Source organism: Salvia miltiorrhiza, chromosome 1, assembly GCF_028751815.1.
Source record: "Salvia miltiorrhiza cultivar Shanhuang (shh) chromosome 1, IMPLAD_Smil_shh, whole genome shotgun sequence".
Lineage (NCBI taxonomy): Eukaryota > Viridiplantae > Streptophyta > Magnoliopsida > Lamiales > Lamiaceae > Salvia > Salvia miltiorrhiza.
Genome location: NC_080387.1, coordinates 9,550,302 through 9,575,366, shown reverse-complemented (window position 1 = coordinate 9,575,366; position 25,065 = coordinate 9,550,302). Strand labels below are relative to the sequence as shown.

The 25,065-nt window shown below is 37.7% G+C and overlaps 1 long non-coding RNA gene across 1 annotated transcript; it reads left to right on the top strand.

Annotated features, from left to right (window-relative positions):
* Window positions 1-5,795: 5,795 nt before the first annotated feature.
* LOC131006530 (uncharacterized) lies at window positions 5,796-8,903 on the top strand. The gene is made up of 2 exons (XR_009095572.1): window positions 5,796-5,967; window positions 8,077-8,903. It is a non-coding gene; the product is annotated as an uncharacterized LOC131006530 (long non-coding RNA).
* The last annotated feature ends 16,162 nt before the right edge of the window (window positions 8,904-25,065 follow it).

Below are 25,065 nucleotides of genomic sequence, written 5' to 3'. Positions count from 1 at the left end.
GATTTGTACCACCTCAAGATGGTAGTAAAGGAAAAAGGAGATGGAATGAGGGAACTGGGGGAAACTCTGGAAATGGAAGTGGGAAGAAACCATGGGTTGCTAATCAAAATCTGAATGAGCATCAGAACGAACAGTCGCAAGCGATAACTCCACCACCTTGCCCAAAGTGTCGGAAACCCCATTTAGGGGAATGCATGAAAGGAACGAATGCTTGTTATTATTGCGGAGAAACAGGGCATTTTGCTTCATCATGCCCAAAGAAAAGAGGAGGAGCGCCACAACAACAAAATCCCGGAAACCGACAGCGACAGAACCAAAGTCCTAGAGGATACCAGGGACAACCACGATACGCTAGGGCCTATGCCCTTAACCAGCACCAAGAGCCAAGAGAACAGGGAAACCTGAAAGGTTCGATTAATGTTTTCGACGTATCAATTATAGCTTCTTTTTTTTATACTGGATGCTAAAGACGTTTCTCGAACTTAAAGCTCGATATAGACGCTCAAACATTTAGATAGACTTACGTGTTAATTCTACGATAGAATTCGACGTAATCCTAGAATCGATAGATTCATACAAGTCAGCGCTACAATACCTTGTAGCGAGAGAAAGACCTCGCTCCAATCTCCAAAAAAAAAGAGAAGACGAACTCCACCGCATAATGATGTACCAGATTTTTGAAGAGAATTTCTGGTTGAAGAACGATATCGCGCTGTTAGAATGTTAAGACCGTGTATGATTCAATGCCGCCTAAGAGTCATGGAATGAATGCCTAGTGTTCTAAACTAGAAGACTCTTATAAGAAATTTCGAGGACGAAATTTTTATAAGGAGGGAGGGATGTAATACCCCGCCCATTTCTATTAAGTTTAGAATTTATTTTAAACTTAGATATTAAGTTGATTCACGCCGGATAAAAGAAAATGAATTTATTTTTAATTCCAACAAAAATGATTTACAAAAACATTTGTAAATTTAGTTATTGAATTTATATGCATTGCATATTTATTTAATTTAGCATTCAAGTATTTTCACGAGATATTTAACGAACCCTGAAGTATTATTACAGTCCCGATATTTTATCCTGAGGGATTTATTTTATTAGTTCAATCAACACCCCATCTCACACCATACCCTATGTTCCTAATAGCCACCCTATATCATGATTATTTTTTTTCATACATGTCTTTATGCAGACAATCAAATCTCCCATAAATTATCAAATTTCTTTTGCTTTAGGCTGTCCACTTTCTTTTGCTTCCACTTTCAAATTCCACTACACCTAACTTCACCACTACACGATATCTTGTCCAATTTCTTTAGCTTTTAGGCTGTCAATCTTCCTTCTTTAATGATTCAAGGCAGCAACTACTTCACCATTCTTCACTAACTCCACGAGAAGAGCAAGTAGGAGAACTCCATGCATTTTTCTGCCATTATTCAAGGTAAATCTTAGCTTCAATCTTCCACATCCTCTTCATGTTTCACCCTGCATTTGTTGAAGAATACAAATGTATTTCAGAAAAATCCTCATCATCCATCGTTCCCATCAAAAGCAAGCAAACAACTCAAGAGAAAATTCAGCAAGTGTGAGTCCTTCTAAAGGTTTAATCTTTGAATATTTATACCCGTACCATTTTACACATGACTTACACACCTTGGTCATCAAACCAATTTCAATTACACCTAACATTTTTATACAGTATATTCATGGATTTGTTAGACACATATATATGTATATAATTACCATCACCATTCTGCATATATGAGATATATATATATATATATATATATATATATATGATTTGAAGAAGATTTATTGTTTTCGTTCTAAACAAGAGCTCGAGTTTTAAAGAAAGGATATTTCTTGAGTTTGCCTCTCTTTTTAAGTTGTTGTACTGAGTCGGGTAAGAGAGAGATTTACCTTGCTGTGGTGTAGAGTCGAGAGGTAGAGGGAGGCTAGGGCTCGGCGGCGGCTCCACCACTGTTGTCCAGCCGAGGATGGAGCATGAGAGATGAGGGTGGTAGCTGGTCTGGGTGGAGGCCAGGGCGCGGCAGCCTTACTGTTGCTGTCGCTCGGCCACAGTCGGAGGGAGAGGAGAGTCGGAGTCGGCGGACGGCGGTGGTTAATTCTCGCTGCTATCGCCGGAGTTCCAGAGGGAGGATCGGTCGAGAGAGGTCAGAGAGAGAGCTGGTGGCGGCGGCTCGTCGCTGCTACGTCTCCGGCGAGTCTCCGCGGCGGCGGACTTCCGACGTGAAGAGAGAAAGAGAGAGGTCGATGGGGAGCGAGAGATGAAGGTTGAAGAAGATAGAGGCGAGAGATGGGGAGAGGGGAGTCAGGGGACGGCGGAGGCGGCGCTGCTACCGCCGCCGGAAAAGATCGAGAGGAGGGGAGAGGGTGCAGCCGCGTCTGTGTATGCGTGAGTGTGTGTGCTGCGCCGCTTGAGAGAGAGAGAGAGTGAATTGCAGTTGTGTGTGTGAGTGTTGTGCGGCTAGGGGAAAGAAGAAGGGGGGAGGGAGTGTTGGGCTTTAGGTTTGGGTTAGGGGTTGGGCTTTGAAGTGTTGGGCCGAGAGTTGGGCCTTTGTTTTAAATTTTGACTTGGGCCGATTTTAATTGAGGGTGGGCTTGCGAATTGGGCTCAGTTTATTTAATTAGTTATGGGCCGATTTTTATGAGTACTTGGGCCGAGATTTTTAATTAAATGGGCTGGGTTATTTCTTAATTTTGGACCGATTTTCTTTTATTAAGCTGGGCCTTTGATTATTTTAAATCATGGGCTGCCCAAGTATTTATTTAATTGAATTTGTGCAGATTTTATTTAAAGGAGCTACACTATTATAATTAATTAGACTTATTAAGTTTAATTAATTATTTTCAAAGAGTAAATTTTTATAATAATATTAAATTATTATTATAAGCATATTTTAAGTAAATTACTTATTATATGCTAAGCATGACATGATTTGCATTATATTTTGCAAAAAGAATATTTATGATTTAATTGGTTTTATTTATAATTCCAATTATTAAAAAAAGATGAGTAAGAATATTGTTGGTGTTCTTAACTCAAGAGAAATGTTTTCAATTATTTATTCATTAAATTTTGAAAACCCGGCTAAGTGAATCATAGAATATTAAGCACTTCACCATGACTTAAGATTAGAATTCAAGGAGACCTATTAAGAATAGACTTCTTGTAAGCTTTGAGCATCAGGAGGATTAGCACTGCTATTCCGATTCAGAGATAAGGTTAAACGACAGGCTTTGCCTAGACAGGTGGGCTTATTTTTCAAATGTATGCTTGAGTTATTAAGCTCTAAATGTTTCATGAATTGAAAACTGTTTATCCAATAAATATTTTTGTGCGCTCTGTTATGTTTAAGGCTCGCAATTCATGGATCGATCGAGGTTCTCTTATGACCTAACACGTTGTTTGAGAATTGTGTACACTTGTTAGTTGTTTCGGTGGGTTGATCTCCATCGGGCACTAATTCATGTAAGAGGCGTTATAAGGGTGCTCGGCTGGATGTGTTCCGGAGCATGTATCATGTAAGGCCTGCCCGGGTAGCGTCCCGAGGTCAATTCAACTTGTCTGAGTTACGTCCTCAGGGCAAGTGTCATGGGAGAAAGCGATACGTCGGTGGCTAAAAGGTCCGGTATCACAGCGAGTAACTAAATAGAGTGTGACAATGGCGCGCTAATAAAATGAAATATTTTAACATGCTTAGAAGTTATTTTTGTTTTAAAACCTTCTAAGTTATGTCAGGAATGATTGGATAAACTGCTTTTACGAATTGTGAAATGTTTTAAAAGTTGCAGCCCACTAAGTACATTAGTACTTAGGCCCAAAAATACTTTCAAATGTTTTTCAGGTTGATGGCTGGTGCTGACAGGGAGAGCTGAGGCTAGGGTTCAACTCCGTGTTTTGACTTCCGCTGTAGTACTAGCCCTTATTTGTCTTTCGTTTCCTTGACTTAAGACTTTTATGTTATGACTCTAAATGATATCTTTTGATGAGCTTAGACTCTTGACTCTTAAGTATTACGATTAATGAATGTTGGTTATCCGAGACATGAAACTAAACTTGTGATCCTGAAGTTGTTATGTTTGTCGATTGATTAGTATCATTCGGATATCTGTCTTTCTTCATTCAAAGGGGCGATGCCCGATTTATCATTCCATTATTCGTATTTTACAAGGTTTTTCCCTTGTTCATTTCAATGATTTAGTTGCACCTCAGTTATAGTTATTCTTTCAGAAATTGGGGTGTGGCAACAAATAATCTAGTTTATGTTGTTGGCGGATTTCAACATAATTATATAACCCGATGAGAGATTCAAAATCTCACACCAATTGTTTTTGGGCTAGTCTTGTGTGAGGTCACTGCATGGTATGCGATTAGGTCCAATATTTATACAAAAGGTTAGATTATTCTCTGGTGCATTGGTAATGACTGCATGTATTCTTGCAAGTCGTAAGGGTTTGAATCCCTTTGCCCTGTTTTTATTGGTTCCATTTTTCTTTTTCCTTTTTCTTTTGATTCCTTTTTTGCTTATTTTTCTTTTTTCAGTTTTTTGTCTTTTTCATTTTTTCATTTTTCTTCAGTTTTTTGTTTTATGCTTTTTTTTGTTTAATTTTTTATTTTCAACACTTTTTAAACATTTTTCTATTTTTTTCATTTATTTATGCTTTTTTTAATATTACCTTTACTCACATTAATGGTTATTTTTTCTTACGACTATAATTACTTAACCAAATATTAAAATTACAAGTTTTCGTGAGTAAAAGTAACAATTTTTGTGAAAAAAGTAATACTAATATTAAAATATTACATTTCTTCATATGCATAATTACTTTTTATTAAAACAATAGTTACTTTTAAAAAATATAAAATATACATTTTATATATAAGTATTGTTATTTTCTAAATCCTAAATACTGAATACTAAACCCTGAACTTTAAACCCTAAACCCTGAAAACTAAACCCTAAACCATGAACACTAAACCCTAAAAACCTGAACACTAAACCCTGAACACTAAATCATAAATTCTAATAGGAATATTTACTTTTAATAGTATAAGGTATATATTTGGTCCAACAAATGTATACTTATGAATAAAAATAAACATTATTATGAAGAAATGTAATGTTTTTGAAATATTACATTTCTTCATAATAATAATTACTTTTAATTACAATAATAATTACAACAAATGCAATAATTTTGAAAAATTACATTTGTGCATATCTGTAGTGACCCGCTCTTTTATATATTTTAAATCTAGTAATGAGTGTTTATTTTTGTTCATCAGTGAATGAAAACGGTTTTTATCCTAATATGAATTCAGCTTATGATCCTGAATTTATATTGTTAAAGCAGTTAATGATATTATTTCAGAGTTATAACTGACTTAGCAAAGTCACGTTATTTATTTAAGCAAGATGAAATTAGATTTTATCTTTATTCAAGTCGTGATTTATTTCTGACTCGTGAGTTAATTAAATCTGCGGATTTAATTTAAATATTAGAACAACAAACGAATTAAATCTACGGATTTAATTTAGATTCATTTTATAATTTATTGATTTAAGCGAGAAATCACATGTCGAAATACGAGATTTATTTAAATAAACAGTATCAAGCATATACGAGCACACGATCCATCTTACAGTTACAGAATCACCGAGACAGACAAAATACATCAATAATTCTCCTCTACATTTTTTTTCCTTTCTTTTTCTTCTCTTTTTCTTTCCATTAATTTTGTTCCCCACTCCATTTTACCACTAAATCTACTTTTTGACTTTCACCACCATTTTCCCCACCACTTTCACCACCAACTCAATTATGCAACAACACATATTGTTTCAGCCATCAAGTCTTTTCTTCCCTCACCAAAACGTGTAGAAGAAGTTGAGAAAGGGAGAGAGAGTTTCCTCCAACTCCAAATTGTAACTTGAAGAGGTATATACTAAGCTTCTTTATTTTGAATTCAGTTGCATATCATCCAAACGGTTCCCAAAAAAATCTCAAATTAATTGTGTATCATCTTTCATACATTTTCTATATTTTGGTAAAATTTCAGAATATTTAGAGCTCGCATGATTTATTTATGAATTTGTAAACATCACTGCCCATCTGGAATACATTTTTGGTAAACAATCTTTGGGAGATCATAAGTAAAGTTTCAATCGGTGAAAACCTTTGAAACTTGAATATGTCACTCTAGACTCCCGTATCTTTCTTTTGACATCGGCCTCACCATTTTTGAGTAAGGGAAACAACCGGTATAAATTCTTGAAATCTAGTTCTTATTCCATGTACCATCCAGTAGATTTTACAAACCTACGACTTTGAGGTGGAAAAGTCCGACTTAAATATTTGATTCTCAAGCCTATCTTTCTACTGAATATTCACTGACATGTTGGGAACTTACTTGTTCAGTTTTAGAATTTTTGGTGAAGTTTAAAGTGGTTTTTCCGATTTATGTTCTGAATCTGCCAAACTTGAACTCTTTTTGTGCACTGAACTTTAGATAGTCATATCTTCTAAACCATGAAGGTTCTTAGAGTAAATCCAACTGGAGAGTGTTATGATCTCTCCCTAGTTTCCAGATTGACCTTTGGGGTTCCCAGTGGAGTTTTGTAAAGGGAGATATGAATTTTTAAAGAAAGCCCACTGACTTGGTTGTAATCTGGAAATATGAAATTTACAGATTTTTGCTTGTTAAATACCCATCTTTGAGAGGGCATATCTTGCTCGTTTGAATTGTTTTTCATTCGATTCAAATTGGAGAATGATCCTTGAAATGTCTAGTTTCCAGAATGTCTTTTGGAGCCTCATTTGGAGATCCGAGGTAGATTTGGTGTCTGTTGTAAAACAACCCCTTAAGAGCTCAAGTTGTTGAATTATTTTCTATGTATCAAAGTTTATTTTAAAGGATGTTTCGTGAAAGATTTAGTATATGTGCGTAACAAGTTTGGGACTATTTATTTTAAATGAGGTCCGTTCTTTATTTAAATTAGGATGGACTTTTAATGAATATTTTTGGGATTAAACTATTATTTCTTGATTTATATAAATTATTTTTAAGGACTTATAAATATGAATTTCGTAGGCCTACTGACCTACTGTGATCGACGGTTTGTCGATGTCTAACAGCTTTGAAAATTTTATAGCAAGTCCCTACATGAGTCTTGAGTACCCTGGTAAAATTTCAAGTCATTCCAACTTCGTATGATACTTCTTTAAAATGCAAAACCTAAACTGCACATTACTACTGAGAATTTCAGAGAACAGAGAAAAGAGTCATTTATTTCAGTAGCTTCCTGGGTGATCTAGCTTTCCAAATTTTTATGGTATTAACCTTATTGTGTTATTTAGATATCCACCAAAGTTGAGCCCAGTTTGACAACGTTTACTATTTTTCAAAAATACAAGTTTTCGATTGTTCAAAACTGCCGAACATGGTAGATCGTGGTAAAAACGTCATATCTCTCAAACCACTTGGAGTTTTCGACTCTATTTTTTTTTTTTTTTATATGAAACTAGACTCGAAGATCTTTCTTTCGGTATGAGTCTCGAGTCCAGGAGATGTCGGAGTCAGAACAGATTAAATTTTGAAGTTGAGTCAGTGTAAAAGCAGAGCATGTTTTGATGATGTTTGATTGTGATTCTTATGTGCCTTATGTTGAGCCTTTTTATTTTATTTTATTTTTTTTTAATTTTATAACATTACTTGTTCTTATTTATTAAGCCCGATTAATTATGAGATTATAAAGCGAATAAGTTGAAGTATTTATTTTCTATTGACTACGAGGAACGGGGTTTATTTAATTGACGGATTAGAACACCCGATGAGAACGGATTGATTATGATAATCTATCCGACCTCATGTGACGAGCCTTATTTAAATTATTTTATTTCGACAATTAGGATTTATAATAGAATTTCCCAGATTATTATCTCAGAATAATAATTATCGGAATATGAGTCATGCATAGTTAAATTACGCATTCTCATTAATTGAGGATTTTATTCGAGCAGTATCTTATTTATATTCTCGTAATAAAGGTCAAACACGAGATTAATAATCAGTCAAGGAGCTACTGTACCACAGAAAATTTCTATCAGGTGGGCATTACTTTCATATATATCAAATGAGTTTAAATGTTACGTTCAAGCAAGTTATTTCATGACTAAATTAATTGAAGTTATTTCAAATATTGTCTTGCCATAAAATGTTTAAATTTCAGTATGATATCTATCTGATGTGACTTTAATCATGTAATCGAATTCGGGTCTTGAGCAGTTGATAGCTATCCTGCCAGGGCTAGTGTACACCAGTGACCGTGAGTCATCTAGCGGGTTGGCCGGTCAAGTGACCGTGAGAGGTGGCCACCTCTCCGGCACAAAGTTCCAGATATGATAGATTACAAGAGAACTTAGTCTGCAGACGAACTTTAAGAATCACAAATGAATTTAGTAAGCTTGGGCCTTTTAGCGAAAAACTCCCTTGCTGTACTGTTTATGATGGCATGACAATTTACAGTTTTGAAGCATGTATTTTTATAATTAGGCATACGTGTCCACTGAGTACTTTTGTACTCAAGCCCTGCATATATTTCTAAATGTGCAGGTTGAGCAGCTGCCGATGGTGATGAAGTGACGAGCGGGATTCTTTTGTCTTATTATGTATTAATGAACTCTAGGGTTACATGTCTTCATACATGTAATCAGAACCTTATTCCGCTGCGTACTCAGAAGTTTTATGTTATTTTGGATAAGTCGGAGTTATCCGAACTTGTTAGTTATTTGAGTCTATACGACAAAAACTCTGTTATATTATAGATATCCATGTTGTTAACAATGATGAAATACGATCCTTTCTTGTTTGATTATTCCCCTTTCTACCCCGCTTCTAATCTCCCTCCATTAGCCACGGTTTCCCGGCTTAATTATCCTTAATTAGGACCGGTCGTGACAGAGTGGTATCAGAGCCAGGTTATTTGCTCTGAACCCTAGAGTTAACAAATTTTTCTAGTATGATCACTAGTATGAAAGAGTCAGTCGACAAAAGCTCAGCACTTCATCACATCGTCATGCTCAGCAAGAAAGAATGTGGTAATGATTTTAAAACATTGAGAAGTTCACGTTTTATATGAATGTACTGATGCTTACATTCAAGTTTATGCATTATTGATTGATTAGATATCTCAATGAACTTAGATGCGTTAAGAATGCATGATCACTGTTACGAAAAGAACAATAGAAGCTAGGAACTCAGTCATATTTCACTATAGCCATGGTGAAGAGCTAAGAAAGAGGAAGAGAATCCAATGAAAGCAGTGCAAGCAGAATGCCACGCACGAATCACTGAAGCAGGCATAGTTCTTCATTCAGGTTGTTCACGCAAGACGGAGCACCTAATCGACAATTGCTTTCGATGATAGTTTAAGTACAATATTGCTTATAAGTGATGAGTGCGACTGATGTAATCAGTTAGCTAATCCCTAATAAGTTGAGACTCACTTCTAGCCTCGATTATCACTAGCTATGGCTTGAGGATAACCTTCATGATTCATGTATGAACTTCAGAGTTAGACTTACGAGGGGTCAAAATGCTTTGTATATGATGTTATAATATTACGATTAAAGCTATCAGCTTATAGTTTCAGATATTCGGAACCATTCTACTTACAGTACCTATCGCAATAGATAAGGACATGACTGAGAATCCCTATTGATTACGATCACCTACTACGAATTGGAAAGACGAGATGTGATATGGGTACTAGCAGTTATCAACCATTATGATTGATCATAAAAGTTTACGCAAGTGTATAAGACGAGAGAAGTTCTCGAAGATGGTTTAGAGTTTAATAATAGCTAGAAGCGCCGACAGTGGATCAATGCTGAAACAAAAGAATTAAGATTCTAATGAGACCCTGAGGATATACTCAAGATAAATATATATACCTTAACCTATCGAGGACGTCGCCTCAGTTAGAACGTCTTGGATTATGCATTTAGTCTGGTAACCGCAATGAGAGCATTGACTAAGGTCATTCTATGACTTAGCATTACACATGGAGACACATACCCTATAAAGGTGCTCAGATGAGCAAAAGCTATTTCCTTATTGAATGCGTGATGATTCAAAAGGTTTTTGCAATAAAATGAAAGAGTGCTTCAAATTATATGGTTGCATTTCAAGCGCTATGTGAAGGAACACTAAGTACTAGAAGTACTACATTAAGATCATGTAGAGGAACATTGTTAAGTAAGGTCGAGCCTACCTTATTTCGCCTATAGAAGATGTTTAAGGATTGCATTAAACTAGGAGGCAGACTCTAAGTTTGAGAAGCTCTAGAATATTGTCAAGGACATGTTCAAGATGTTAAGAAGAAAGTGGTGATTTTAGACCAAATATACCTTTTGCAGCCAAGGAATAAGAGTTGCCAAGTTCGGAAAAGTATTTCCGAGTGACTGAGAAGTAGTTATGTCGGGCCTGGCCAGTCCACATGGCCAAAATCTCAGTAGTCGTCATATATGGGTCTTTAAACCTATATATTTTAAACCTTCATCTGAAAAGCCAAACGGGTTCAGACTATTAGGTCATTTCGTTTCGACCTTTCAGTCAATTCATTTCTACCCTATGGTTATTCATTTTCAATTGTTTGGCAAATTATTGAAACACTTTGCCTAATTGCCATTTGTGATTTGAATCATTGCGATCTACTAGCTGTTGGTAGATTTTCTGTGACCCAAGGATAAACAGATACTCATCAGATTAAATCAGTCAAACACGTATGCTTCAACCCAAGGGTTAAGCACGTAATGCATACAGACAATCTCTTGTGCATTTAGTAGGACGTTATTTGTGTATTTCGAAAACGACGATCATTTCGATACTTTTGTATGCCCCTATGTTGGCTTAGTTATTTTGACTAGTATTAGTACGGAAACACTGGTTCTTAGGGCATTTCAGAACTGAGCCTCTCATGATGACCTTGCAAGATAGCCAGTTCATCATGTATAATGCTTGGATAGATTACCATATCTATATTCAAATGTTGATGAAATAGTCCTCATTAATACTAATTTCCCATGTCTATGTAGCGACCCTATCAGTCTTTTGCGGCAAGTCACTTCTGCTATGTTATTTATATACTTTCATGAGATAGAGTATGAGCGAGATTTGAGAATCAAGAAAATGATTTACAGAATCGACGATATGCATATGTGTATTACATTGGTGAACATATGTCGACTCATCGGAATGCCAACAAAGCAAAGGCATCCGAGAGAAGGGGAACAGAACATAGAATAGAAGAACTATTCCTATGACAAAATCCACTTGTCTTCAGTGGGACAAGAGATCCGGCCAAGCTGAGACATATGTACGAAAGATGGAGCGCATTTTCAGCTTTTTCGCTGCACTGACCAAGAGCGCCTAACTTGCGTGCCCTTTTCAGTTGACTGGGTCAGCTGATTTCTGGTGGGAAGCAAGGATGAAAACGATGACAGCAGAGCAGTTAGAAAACCTGACTTGGGAATAATTTAAAGCCGGTATATATGACAAGTATATACTCAAGAGCTACCGCAAGAATAAGGAAGCTGAATTTTACAATCTGAAGCAAGGGAAGATGTCGGTAACTCAATACGACAGGATGTTCTGCGATATGTCTAGATATGCGCCGGAACAAGTTGACACAGATGAGAAGATGGCTGAAAAGTTTTGTGCCGGTCTGAGGCACGAGATTAGGATGGCTTTGGCAAGCCACAGAGGATTGTCCTACATTAAGTCGCTCAGCCGAGCGTTGGACATTGAGGCAGCCATGCCAGGAGAAAGACCTGCAACTGTACCTACGCCAGCACCTCCACATGATCAAAATCATAATCAGAATTTCAAAGGAAAGAGGAGATGGGACAACAGTAACCCGAACCAAGGCAAGAAGAGCCCATGGCAGGGACAGGTCTTCCAGTCACAGGGCTATGGAAGCCAGGGCGCACCGAAACAGATGGGAAATAACCAATAGAGGGCCCCACATTGCCCCAAATGTAACAAAAGTCATGTGGGAATCTGTAAGGCCGGCAGTGATAGTTGCTATATCTGCAACCAGAAGGGGCACTATGCAAACCGGTGCCCGAATAAGCAACATGGAACGAGTTTAAGGCCGAATCCACCTATCCAGGCTCCACATCTGCGAGCAATCCAAGCTTTGCCCCAACCATACCCAAGGCAGCAATCACAGTATCAGCAGCCACATCAGCACCAACAGCTACAGTACCAACCACAACCTCAACAACCGTATCAGCAACAGGCCCGCCAACAACAGCAGCGACAACAGAAACAACATGAAAAGCCTCGTCATGCTAGAGCCTATGCTATGAGGCAGAAGCAGCCCGAGAACAACCAGGGAAACTTGGCAGGTATGGGCATGCTACTCAATACTCCTGTTGTACTTTTATTTGATACGGGCGCATCGCATACTTTCATTTCAAGTACATGTGTCGACACCTTAAAACTTAAAATGGAAAGAGCTGATCAGGAGTTGAGTATATCATCACCTATAGGAGGGATGACGACAGTAGATCATGTGTGCTTGAACCTAGAACTGAACATAGGGTCACTCAAGATTGTAGTGAACAACTCGTATGTTATTCCAATGGGAGATGTGGACATAATCCTAGGAATGGACTGGCTAGCCGAGAACTATGCCAACATCCTTTGTAACGAAAGACGGATATCGTTTCGACCCCCAGGAAGGGAGCCGTCACATTTCCACGGAATTGGTATGGGAAGAAGAAAGATGATCATCTCCGCCCTACAAGCAACGAAAATGATGAAGAAGGGATACCCAGCTTACCTCGTATACTTGCACGGAGAACTGGGTACTGAAAAGAGTATAGAAGATGTAGCAATTGTACGGAACTTTTCAGATGTATTTCCAGAGATTCTGCCAGGGCCACCACCGGACAGACCAATTAAGTTTATCATTGATTTGGAGCCCGGGGCAGCTCCCATTTCGAAGGCACCATACCGGATGGCTCCTAAAGAGTTGGAAGAACTCAAGATACAACTGCAAGAACTTTTGGAACTTGGATTCATTAGACCAAGTGTATCACCTTGGGGTGCACCCGTACTTTTTGTGAAGAAAAAGGATGGCACATTGCGAATGTGTATAGACTATAGAGAACTGAACAAAGTGACACTGAAGAACAAATATCCTTTACCAAGGATAGATGACCTCTTCGACCAGCTCAAGGGAGCAAGCGTGTTCTCGAAGATTGATTTGCGATCTGGTTATCACCAGCTGAAGATTCGACCAGAAGACGTACCTAAGACGGCATTTCGAACTAGGTATGGCCACTACGAATTTGTAGTTGTGCCATTCGGGCTAACCAATGCGCCAGCTGTGTTCATGGACCTCATGAATCGAGTGTTTCATCCGTACTTAGACAAATTTGTCTTGGTGTTTATAGATGACATCCTGATCTACTCGAAGAACGAGAAAGACCATGAGGAACATCTGAGAATTATCCTAGAAACGTTGAGGACGGAGCGCCTTTATGCCAAATTCAGCAAGTGTGAGTTTTGGCTCAGCGAAGTCACGTTTTTAGGACATATTGTATCATCAGAAGGGATTAAAGTGGACCCTGAAAAAGTGCAAGCGGTGCGTGAATGGAGATCGCCTACTAACCCTAATGAGATAAGAAGTTTCTTAGGATTGACAGGTTACTATCGGAGGTTTATGGAAGGATTTTCCAAAATTGCAAGGCCAATGACGCAACTACTCAGGAAGGGAATAAAATTTTCTTGGACAGAGGAGTGCGAGAAGAGCTTCCAAGAACTCAAGGAAAAGTTGACTACGGCACCAGTGTTAGCCGTCCCAACAGCTGATAAGGAATACGTGATCTACACAGACGAGTCCAAAAATGGACTTGGTTGCGTGCTGATGCAAGAAGGAAGAGTGATAGCATATGCGTCACGATAGCTTAGGCCACATGAACTGAATTACCCGACTCATGATCTGGAGTTAGCTGCAGTTAGGTGTGAAATATTCACAGACCACAAAAGCCTGAAATACTTTTTCGAGCAAAAGGACCTTAATATGAGACAAAGGAGATGGCTCGAACTAGTGAAAGATTATGACTGTGGTATTAACTACCACCCAGGCAAGGCCAACGTAGTGGCTGATGCATTGAGTCGTAAGACTCAATCTAAATTGGGAGCTCTCATCACTCGAGAGACGGTGCTCATAAGGAAATTTAGCAAAATGAGCATAGAAGTGGTTAAACCACCAGGGACGATAGCAAGCGTTGTGGCAACGGTACCTAACTTGAGGAAGACGATCGTAGAAGCACAAAGAAAAGACGGGAAGATGGAAAAACTACGGGAAACAGTAAGGAAAGGAGGCGTCAAGAATTATCAAGAAGCATCAGATAATGCTATCCTCTTTGAGGGAAGGATATGCATCCCCCACGATGATGAGCTTAAGGATAAAATCATGAGTGAGGCTCACGATACCCTTATACTGCCCACCCAGGGAGTACTAAGATGTATCAGGACCTAAAGAAACACTTTTAGTGGGAAGGCATGAAGAGAGACATAGCGTCATTTGTGGAGAAATGCCTGGCATGCCAACAGGTGAAGGCCTTACACCAAAGGCCATATGGAAAACTACAATCGTTGGAAATTCCAGAATGGAAGTGGGAGCACATCGCAATGGATTTTGTGACCAGTTTGCCCAAAACAAAGAGAGGAAACACTGCCATTTGGGTAATAGTGGATCGACTCACAAAATGTGCTCATTTTATACCAATACCGATCACACACGGGTCAGACAAGCTAGCTCAGTTGTATGTTCGAGAGATTGTACGCTTACACGGTGTACCCGTGTCAATCACATCAGATCGAGACTCGAAGTTCACATCTAGATTTTGGATGAGCTTACAGAAGGAGTTAGGCACGAGGCTAAATTTCAGCACCGCCTTCCACCCGCAGACAGATGGGCAGTCTGAAAGGACAATTCAGACCCTTGAAGATATGTTGAGAACAGTGGTGTTAGACAGAGGTGGAAGTTGGGAAGCAGTGCTGCCGTTGATTGAATTTGCCTATAATAACAGTTACCAGGCAACTATCGATATGGCACCATATGAGGCATTATATGGAAGAAAATGTAGATCACCGCTTTATTGGGATGAAGTGGGTGAGAGAAAAGTTTTAGGACCAGACATGGTCAATGAGATGGTTGAGATAGTCCGCCAGATCAGAGGGCGAATAAAAGAGGCACAAGATAGACAGAAATCTTACGCTGATGCACGTCGAACTGAGTTATGTTTTGAAATAGGAGACAAGGTCTTCCTAAAGGTATCTCCTACCAAGGGGATAACTAGGTTTGGTGTCAAGGGAAAACTTAGGCCCCGATTCGTAGGACCTTATGAGATTTTGGAGAGAATAGGCCCAGTAGCCTATAGGTTGGCGTTACCGCCAAGCTTTGGAAACGTTCACAATGTTTTCCACGTATCACACCTCAGGAAATACGTTTTCGATCCAAAGCACATAATCCACCAAGAAGAGATGATCCTTTGTCCAGACTTGAGCTATGAAGAAAGACCAGAGGCCATTCTAGATCGAAAAGTACAACAACTCAGGAATAAGGCAATCACATCAGTGAAAGTCTTATGGAGACACCACGGACAAGAGGAAGCCACGTGGGAGCTTGAAGACAAAATGAAGGAGAAATACCCCGAACTGTTTTAGAAGAAATATGCAAATTTCGGGACGAAATTTTTGTTAAGAGGGGTAGTATGTAGTGACCCGCTCTTTTATATATTTTAAATCTAGTAATGAGTGTTTATTTTTGTTCATCAGTGAATGAAAACGGTTTTTATCCTAATATGAATTCAGCTTATGATCCTGAATTTATATTGTTAAAGCAGTTAATGATATTATTTCAGAGTTATAACTGACTTAGCAAAGTCACGTTATTTATTTAAGCAAGATGAAATTAGATTTTATCTTTATTCAAGTCGTGATTTATTTCTGACTCGTGAGTTAATTAAATCTGCGGATTTAATTTAAATATTAGAACAACAAACGAATTAAATCTACGGATTTAATTTAGATTCATTTTATAATTTATTGATTTAAGCGAGAAATCACATGTCGAAATACGAGATTTATTTAAATAAACAGTATCAAGCATATACGAGCACACGATCCATCTTACAGTTACAGAATCACCGAGACAGAGAAAATACATCAATAATTCTCCTCTACATTTTTTTTCCTTTCTTTTTCTTCTCTTTTTCTTTCCATTAATTTTGTTCCCCACTCCATTTTACCACTAAATCTACTTTTTGACTTTCACCACCATTTTCCCCACCACTTTCACCACCAACTCAATTATGCAACAACACATATTGTTTCAGCCATCAAGTCTTTTCTTCCCTCACCAAAACGTGTAGAAGAAGTTGAGAAAGGGAGAGAGAGTTTCCTCCAACTCCAAATTGTAACTTGAAGAGGTATATACTAAGCTTCTTTATTTTGAATTCAGTTGCATATCATCCAAACGGTTCCCAAAAAAATCTCAAATTAATTGTGTATCATCTTTCATACATTTTCTATATTTTGGTAAAATTTCAGAATATTTAGAGCTCGCATGATTTATTTATGAATTTGTAAACATCACTGCCCATCTGGAATACATTTTTGGTAAACAATCTTTGGGAGATCATAAGTAAAGTTTCAATCGGTGAAAACCTTTGAAACTTGAATATGTCACTCTAGACTCCCGTATCTTTCTTTTGACATCGGCCTCACCATTTTTGAGTAAGGGAAACAACCGGTATAAATTCTTGAAATCTAGTTCTTATTCCATGTACCATCCAGTAGATTTTACAAACCTACGACTTTGAGGTGGAAAAGTCCGACTTAAATATTTGATTCTCAAGCCTATCTTTCTACTGAATATTCACTGACATGTTGGGAACTTACTTGTTCAGTTTTAGAATTTTTGGTGAAGCTTAAAGTGGTTTTTCCGATTTATGTTCTGAATCTGCCAAACTTGAACTCTTTTTGTGCACTGAACTTTAGATAGTCATATCTTCTAAACCATGAAGGTTCTTAGAGTAAATCCAACTGGAGAGTGTTATGATCTCTCCCTAGTTTCCAGATTGACCTTTGGGGTTCCCAGTGGAGTTTTGTAAAGGGAGATATGAATTTTTAAAGAAAGCCCACTGACTTGGTTGTAATCTGGAAATATGAAATTTACAGATTTTTGCTTGTTAAATACCCATCTTTGAGAGGGCATATCTTGCTCGTTTGAATTGTTTTTCATTCGATTCAAATTGGAGAATGATCCTTGAAATGTCTAGTTTCCAGAATGTCTTTTGGAGCCTCATTTGGAGATCCGAGGTAGATTTGGTGTCTGTTGTAAAACAACCCCTTAAGAGCTCAAGTTGTTGAATTATTTTCTATGTATCAAAGTTTATTTTAAAGGATGTTTCGTGAAAGATTTAGTATATGTGCGTAACAAGTTTGGGACTATTTATTTTAAATGAGGTCCGTTCTTTATTTAAATTAGGATGGACTTTTAATGAATATTTTTGGGATTAAACTATTATTTCTTGATTTATATAAATTATTTTTAAGGACTTATAAATATGAATTTCGTAGGCCTACTGACCTACTGTGATCGACGGTTTGTCGATGTCTAACAGCTTTGAAAATTTTATAGCAAGTCCCTACATGAGTCTTGAGTACCCTGGTAAAATTTCAAGCCATTCCAACTTCGTATGATACTTCTTTAAAATGCAAAACCTAAACTGCACATTACTACTGAGAATTTCAGAGAACAGAGAAAAGAGTCATTTATTTCAGTAGCTTCCTGGGTGATCTAGCTTTCCAAATTTTTATGGTATTAACCTTATTGTGTTATTTAGATATCCACCAAAGTTGAGCCCAGTTTGACAACGTTTACTATTTTTCAAAAATACAAGTTTTCGATTGTTCAAAACTGCCGAACATGGTAGATCGTGGTAAAAACGTCATATCTCTCAAACCACTTGGAGTTTTCGACTCTATTTTTTTTTTTTATATGAAACTAGACTCGAAGATCTTTCTTTCGGTATGAGTCTCGAGTCCAGGAGATGTCGGAGTCAGAACATATTAAATTTTGAAGTTGAGTCAGTGTAAAAGCAGAGCATGTTTTGATGATGTTTGATTGTGATTCTTATGTGCCTTATGTTGAGCCTTTTTATTTTATTTTATTTTTTTTTAATTTTATAACATTACTTGTTCTTATTTATTAAGCCCGATTAATTATGAGATTATAAAGCGAATAAGTTGAAGTATTTATTTTCTATTGACTACGAGGAACGGGGTTTATTTAATTGACGGATTAGAACACCCGATGAGAACGGATTGATTATGATAATCTATCCGACCTCATGTGACGAGCCTTATTTAAATTATTTTATTTCGACAATTAGGATTTATAATAGAATTTCCCAGATTATTATCTCAGAATAATAATTATCGGAATATGAGTCATGCATAGTTAAATTACGCATTCTCATTAATTGAGGATTTTATTCGAGCAGTATCTTATTTATATACTCGTAATAAAGGTCAAACACGAGATTAATAATCAGTCAAGGAGCTACTGTACCACAGAAAATTTCTATCAGGTGGGCATTACTTTCATATATATCAAATGAGTTTAAATGTTACGTTCAAGCAAGTTATTTCATGACTAAATTAATTGAAGTTATTTCAAATATTGTCTTGCCATAAAATGTTTAAATTTCAGTATGATATCTATCTTATGTGACTTTAATCATGTAATCGAATTCGGGTCTTGAGCAGTTGATAGCTATCCTGCCAGGGCTAGTGTACACCAGTGACCGTGAGTCATCTAGCGGGTTGGCCGGTCAAGTGACCGTGAGAGGTGGCCACCTCTCCGGCACAAAGTTCCAGATATGATAGATTACAAGAGAACTTAGTCTGCAGACGAACTTTAAGAATCACAAATGAATTTAGTAAGCTTGGGCCTTTTAGCGAAAAACTCCCTTGCTGTACTGTTTATGATGGCATGACAATTTACAGTTTTGAAGCATGTATTTTTATAATTAGGCATACGTGTCCACTGAGTACTTTTGTACTCAAGCCCTGCATATATTTCTAAATGTGCAGGTTGAGCAGCTGCCGATGGTGATGAAGTGACGAGCGGGATTCTTTTGTCTTATTATGTATTAATGAACTCTAGGGTTACATGTCTTCATACATGTAATCAGAACCTTATTCCGCTGCGTACTCAGAAGTTTTATGTTATTTTGGATAAGTCGGAGTTATCCGAACTTGTTAGTTATTTGAGTCTATACGACAAAAACTCTGTTATATTATAGATATCCATGTTGTTAACAATGATGAAATACGATTCTTTCTTGTTTGATTATTCCCCTTTCTACCCCGCTTCTAATCTCCCTCCATTAGCCACGGTTTCCCGGCTTAATTATCCTTAATTAGGACCGGTCGTGACAATATCAATAATTACTTTTTCTTACATTAAATAATTACTTGACCAAATATACAAAATTACATGTTCTAACGAGCAAAAATAACATTACTTTTATACTTTTATTTAGCTTAAGATATACATTTATTTGCATAAATGTATACTTATAAGTATATATTTCCTATCATTCAATATTTTGTAAACCCTAAACACTGAATAATAAACCCTAAACCTTGAATACTAAACCCTAACCTTAGAATACTAAACCCTAATGGGAATATTTACTTTTATTAAGCCTAATATATACATTTCTTTGCACAAATGTATACTCATGTCAATATAAGTATTTCATATCATTCAATACAAAGTATTACACTTTCTAAACTCTAAACCCTGAAAACTAAACCCTGAACCATGAACACTAAACCCTAAAATCCTGAACACTAGACCCTGAATACTAAATCATGATACAAATATTATTAAAAAAGTGCAAAATACTAAGAAATTTGAAATTTAATTAAAGAAAATAACATTACTTTTCTTTACATCAATAACTACTTTTACTTACAAAAATACTTATTTGAACTAATAACTTATTAAAATGTGATTATATAAAAACGAAAAGGAAAACCAAATAACCCTTGAAAGCACAGAGAAAGTTGACTAAGGGTCGAGCCTCATTAAAACCTCATTAAGGAAAAACCCAGTGGGAAAAACCTTAAGGAGGAAAAAGAGTGCTCGTCTATCACAAAGAGAAAAGCCAGAAGGAACAGATAGAATGTGGAAAAACTTCAGGAGCTCCGGCCTAAACATCGCCCCTAAGTAATCCAGGCCATTCCACTGCTCGAAAATCCACAAAGAATTCAAAACAAAAAACCAGAAAAGCAAACCACAAATAGGCAAAAGCCGCCAAGCTTCCAGCACCTCAATGACCAATCTGCCAGAAGCAAAATAAAAGGCTCGAAGCCAATGGAAAAGAAACTCCATCGCCGAGCACCCAGCAGAGCCCGACCACTCAAACCCCAACTGTGAGCGCACCCAACAGCTGTAAAAAAGCCCGAGCGACGCTCCAAACCCAACCACCAAGCAAAGAATCATCTCGCTTTCAATCTAACATGGCTATGAGTAGCCATATCCAATCTAACCGCCTTCTTAATCTCCTCAACTTCATGCGTGTAGTGACCCGCTCTTTTATATATTTTAAATCCAGTAATGAGTGTTTATTTTTGTTCATCAGTGAATGAAAACGGTTATTATCCTGATATGAATTCAGCTTATGATCCTGAATTTATATTGTTAAAGCAGTCAATGATATTATTTCAGAGTTATAACTGACTTAGCAAAGTCACGTTATTTATTTAAGTGAGATGGAATTTGATTTTATTTTTACTCAAGTCGTGAATTATTTCCGACTCAGGAAGTTAATTAAATCTGCGGATTTAATTTAGATATCAGAACAACGAACGAATTAAATCTACGGATTTAATTTAGATTCATTTTTATAATTTATCGATTTTAGCGAAAAATCACATGTCGAAATACAAGATTTATTTAAATAAACAGTACCAAGCAGATACGAGCACGCGATCCATTTTACAATTACAGAATCACCGAGACATAGAAAATACATCATTAATCCTACACTACATTATTATTATTTTTTTTATCTTCCACTACTTTGCTCCCCACTTTTTGTCCACCACTACACTTTGCCCCCACTATACTTTGCCAATCCTCTATTAATCCCATCACCTCCACCATCTTGTTCCACCTGCAATTATCGAAGAAAGACTTCATTTAGTGCTGCCAACTTCAAAGGAGGTAAGCTTTGGCTTAAACTTCTCCATCTTCTTCTATGATTTAACCTGCAATTACTGAAACAACAATACCAATTTTCAGTTCCAATTCATTCAACTCAGCAACAACAGTCAACCAACATTTATACTTCAAGGTATTAATTCTATACAAATATCCATCCAGTTCGCATATCATCATCCAACAAGCTTGATTAATTAGAAAGAGCAGACTGTGTATAGATGTATATTTGCATAATGGACTTAGCAAAGTCACACACTTATGTAATCTAGAATGAGCTTGAGTTAGTACAGAAAGAACAGCATAATCGGTAGTCACCTAGAACAACCAACAACCTATAAGCTTCCACACAATTCAATTGCATTGAGAATTTGCATAATCAGTAGCAAAACCACAGCATTTCATAACAAGAGTATAGAATAACCAAGATTTCAGGAGCTATGAGAATAGCAGCAAATCGAAGAGCATAATATACGATCGAAAATAGAATATCATAGGATTGTAGAACTTAGCTTCGAATGGGAAGGGGGCGACTGCCCTATTCAGCCGAGCCGTGACGAAGATTAAGACGACAGCTCTTGCTGTCAAGGCGAAGTCCGAGAACGGCAGCAGCGGCGGCGTGGCGCAACTCGAACCCCATCGACCCCGAAGAACAACGAAGGCGGACTTTTCCCTGGTCGCCGGAGGAACGCGAAGGAGATGGCGGCAGAACCACGGTGGCGGAGGTGGAAAAGAGACAGGGCTCGACTCCCTGCCTTGACGTCTGAATCGGGACTGAACGGCTCCGAGGAGAAGGCGAGGCGACACCCTTCGCTGGAAATTGCACAGCAGCAGCGGCGCCGCTCGCCGGTTCCGCGGCGGTGGCGGATCGAAGCAGCGACACGGTGAATCTTCCGACCTTCCAGTTGCAGCGACGGCGGCGCTCTCTGATTTGGGGAAGAAACTAGGGCTCAGGCGGCGCCTCCGTTCGAAATCGGAGCGGTGGCGGCCGGCCGGCGCATGGGGTACCTGTCGCACGAGAAAGAGGAGAAGGGAGAGGTGGAGACAACGTTGGGGGCTGCTTTGCCGGAGTTGAGCCGGAGGGCCGAAAGAGAGGGCGGCTCGACAATGATGTCGCCGGAAACGGACGGAGAGGGGAGAGCAGAGGATGACGGCGGCTTATCGCCGCTGCTTCCCGGCGAGTTTCTGCAGCGGCGGAACTTAGCGAGAGAGAGAGAAACGAGAATTGAGAAGAAGAGAGAGATTTCCTTTCGTATGGGTGCGTGGGAGTGTGACCGAGAGAGAGAGAGATGAGTGTATTATTGCTGAGAGAGAGAACCGAGTGTATTTGGAGTTGGGCTCTTCAATTTGTTTTGGGCTTTAATTTAATTGAGTTGGGCCGAAAATTTGGGCCTTTATTTTATTTTCTTTGGGCTTCATTATTTATTTATTTTTGGGCCTTGTTGTATTTATTGTAATTGGGCCTTTCTCTTTTAATTATGAATTGGGCCTCTGATTTTATTTATATGGGTCGATTTTAATTACTGATTGGGCCTCTGATTTTATTTATATGGGCCGATTTTAATTACTGATTGGGCCTCTGAATTTATTTATATGGGCCTTTGATTATTCACATATTTGGGCTGTTGTATCATTTCAGTTGGGCCTTAGTTATTTTATTTCAGTTGGGCCTCGTTTGATTTATTTAATTAAGCCCAGCTAATCAAATTATTTATTTATTGGGCCAAGATTTATTTAATTACTTGAGCCGATGAATTATTTCAATTAGGCCTCTCATGTTAATTATTCAAGCCCACTTTTACTTAATTAATTATTAGGCTGCCTTATGTTGAGCCTTTTAATTATTTAATCTTATAACATTACTTATTCCTATTTATTAAGCCGATTAATTATGAGGTTATAAAGCGAATAAGCTGAAGTATTTATTTATTTTCTATTGACTACGAGGAGCGGGGTTTATTTAATTGACGGATTAGAACACCCCGAAGAGAACGGATTAATTTTTTTTAATTATCCGGCTTCATGAGACGAGACTTAGCTTTTGTTTAAATCCGATAGCCTGGATTAACAATAGAAATTTCCTGATTATTATCTCAGAATAATAGTTCATGCATACGAGATTCATGCATAGTTAAATTACGCATTCTCATTTAATTGAGAATTTTCCCTCGATTTAAAGTCTTACGTTATTTTCTCGGATTAAAGGTCGAGCGCAAGAATAAGAGCTCGTCAAGGAGTCACTAATCTGTAGCAAAGCTTTGCTATCAGGTGGGTTACTTTCATATATATCAAATGAGTTTAATGTTATGTTTGAACAGTTATTTCATTGCAAAATCTTTGAACTGAAAATTATTTCAAATGTTGTCTTGCCATAAATGTTTCAATGTTTGGTATGATATCTATCTGATGTGGCTTTGCCAGTTATTATGCAATCGAATTCGGGTCCTGAGCAGTTGATAGCTATCCTGCCAGGGCTAGTGTACACCAGTGACCGTGAGTCATCTAGCGGGTTGGCCGGTCAAGTGTCCGTGAGAGGTGGCCACCTCTCCGGCACACAGTTCCAGATATGATAGATTACAAGAGAACTTAGTCTGCAGACGAACTTTAAGAATCACAAATGAATTTAGTAAGCTTGGGCCTTTTTAGCGAAAAACTCCCTTGCTGTACTGTTTATGATGGCATGACAATTTACAACTTTACGAAGCATGTTATATTTCATAGTAGGCATATGTGCCCACTGAGTACTTTTGTACTCAGCCCTGCATATATTTCTAAATGTGCAGGTTGAGCAGCTGCCGATGGTGATGAAGTGACGAGCGGGACTCTTTTGTCTTATTATGTATTAATGAACTCTATGGTTACATGTCTTCATACATGTAATCAGAACCTTATTCCGCTGCGTACTCAGAATTTTTATGTTATTTTGGATAAGTCGGAGTTATCCGAACTTACTAGTTATTTGAGTCTATACGACTAAAACTCCGTTATATTATAAATATCCCTGTTGTTAACAATGATACTGCGATCCTTTCTTGTTTGAATATTCCCCTTTCTACCCCGCTTCTAATCTCCCTCCATTAGTCACGGTTTCCCCGGCTTAATTATCTTTAATTAGGTCCGGTCGTGACAGAGTGGTATCAGAGCAGTTCATTTGCTCTGAACCCTAGAGTTAACCAATTTTTCTAGTATGATAACTAGTATGAAATAGTCAGTCGACAAAAGCTCAGCACTTCATCACATCGTCATGCTCAACAAGAAAGAAGGTGGTAATGATTTTAAAACATTGAGAAGTTCACGTTCTATATGAATGTACTGATGCTTACATTCAAGTTTTATGTTTTATTGATTGATTAGATATCTCAATGAACTTAGATGCGTTAAGAATGCATGATCACTGTTACGAGAAGAACAATAGAAGCTAGAAACTCAGTTATATTTCACTATAGCCATGGTGAAGAGCTAAGAAAGAGGAAGAGAATCCAATGAAAGCAGTGCAAGCAGAGTGCCACGCACGAATCACTGAAGCAGCCATAGTTCTTCATTCAGGTTGTTCACACGAGACGGAGCACCTAATCGACTATTGCCTTCGATGATAGTTTAAGTACAATATTGCTTATAAGTGATGAGTGCGACTGATGTAATCAGTTAGCTAATCCCTAATAAGCTGAGACTCGCTTCTAGCCTCGATTATCACTAGCTATGGCTTGAGGATAACCTTCAT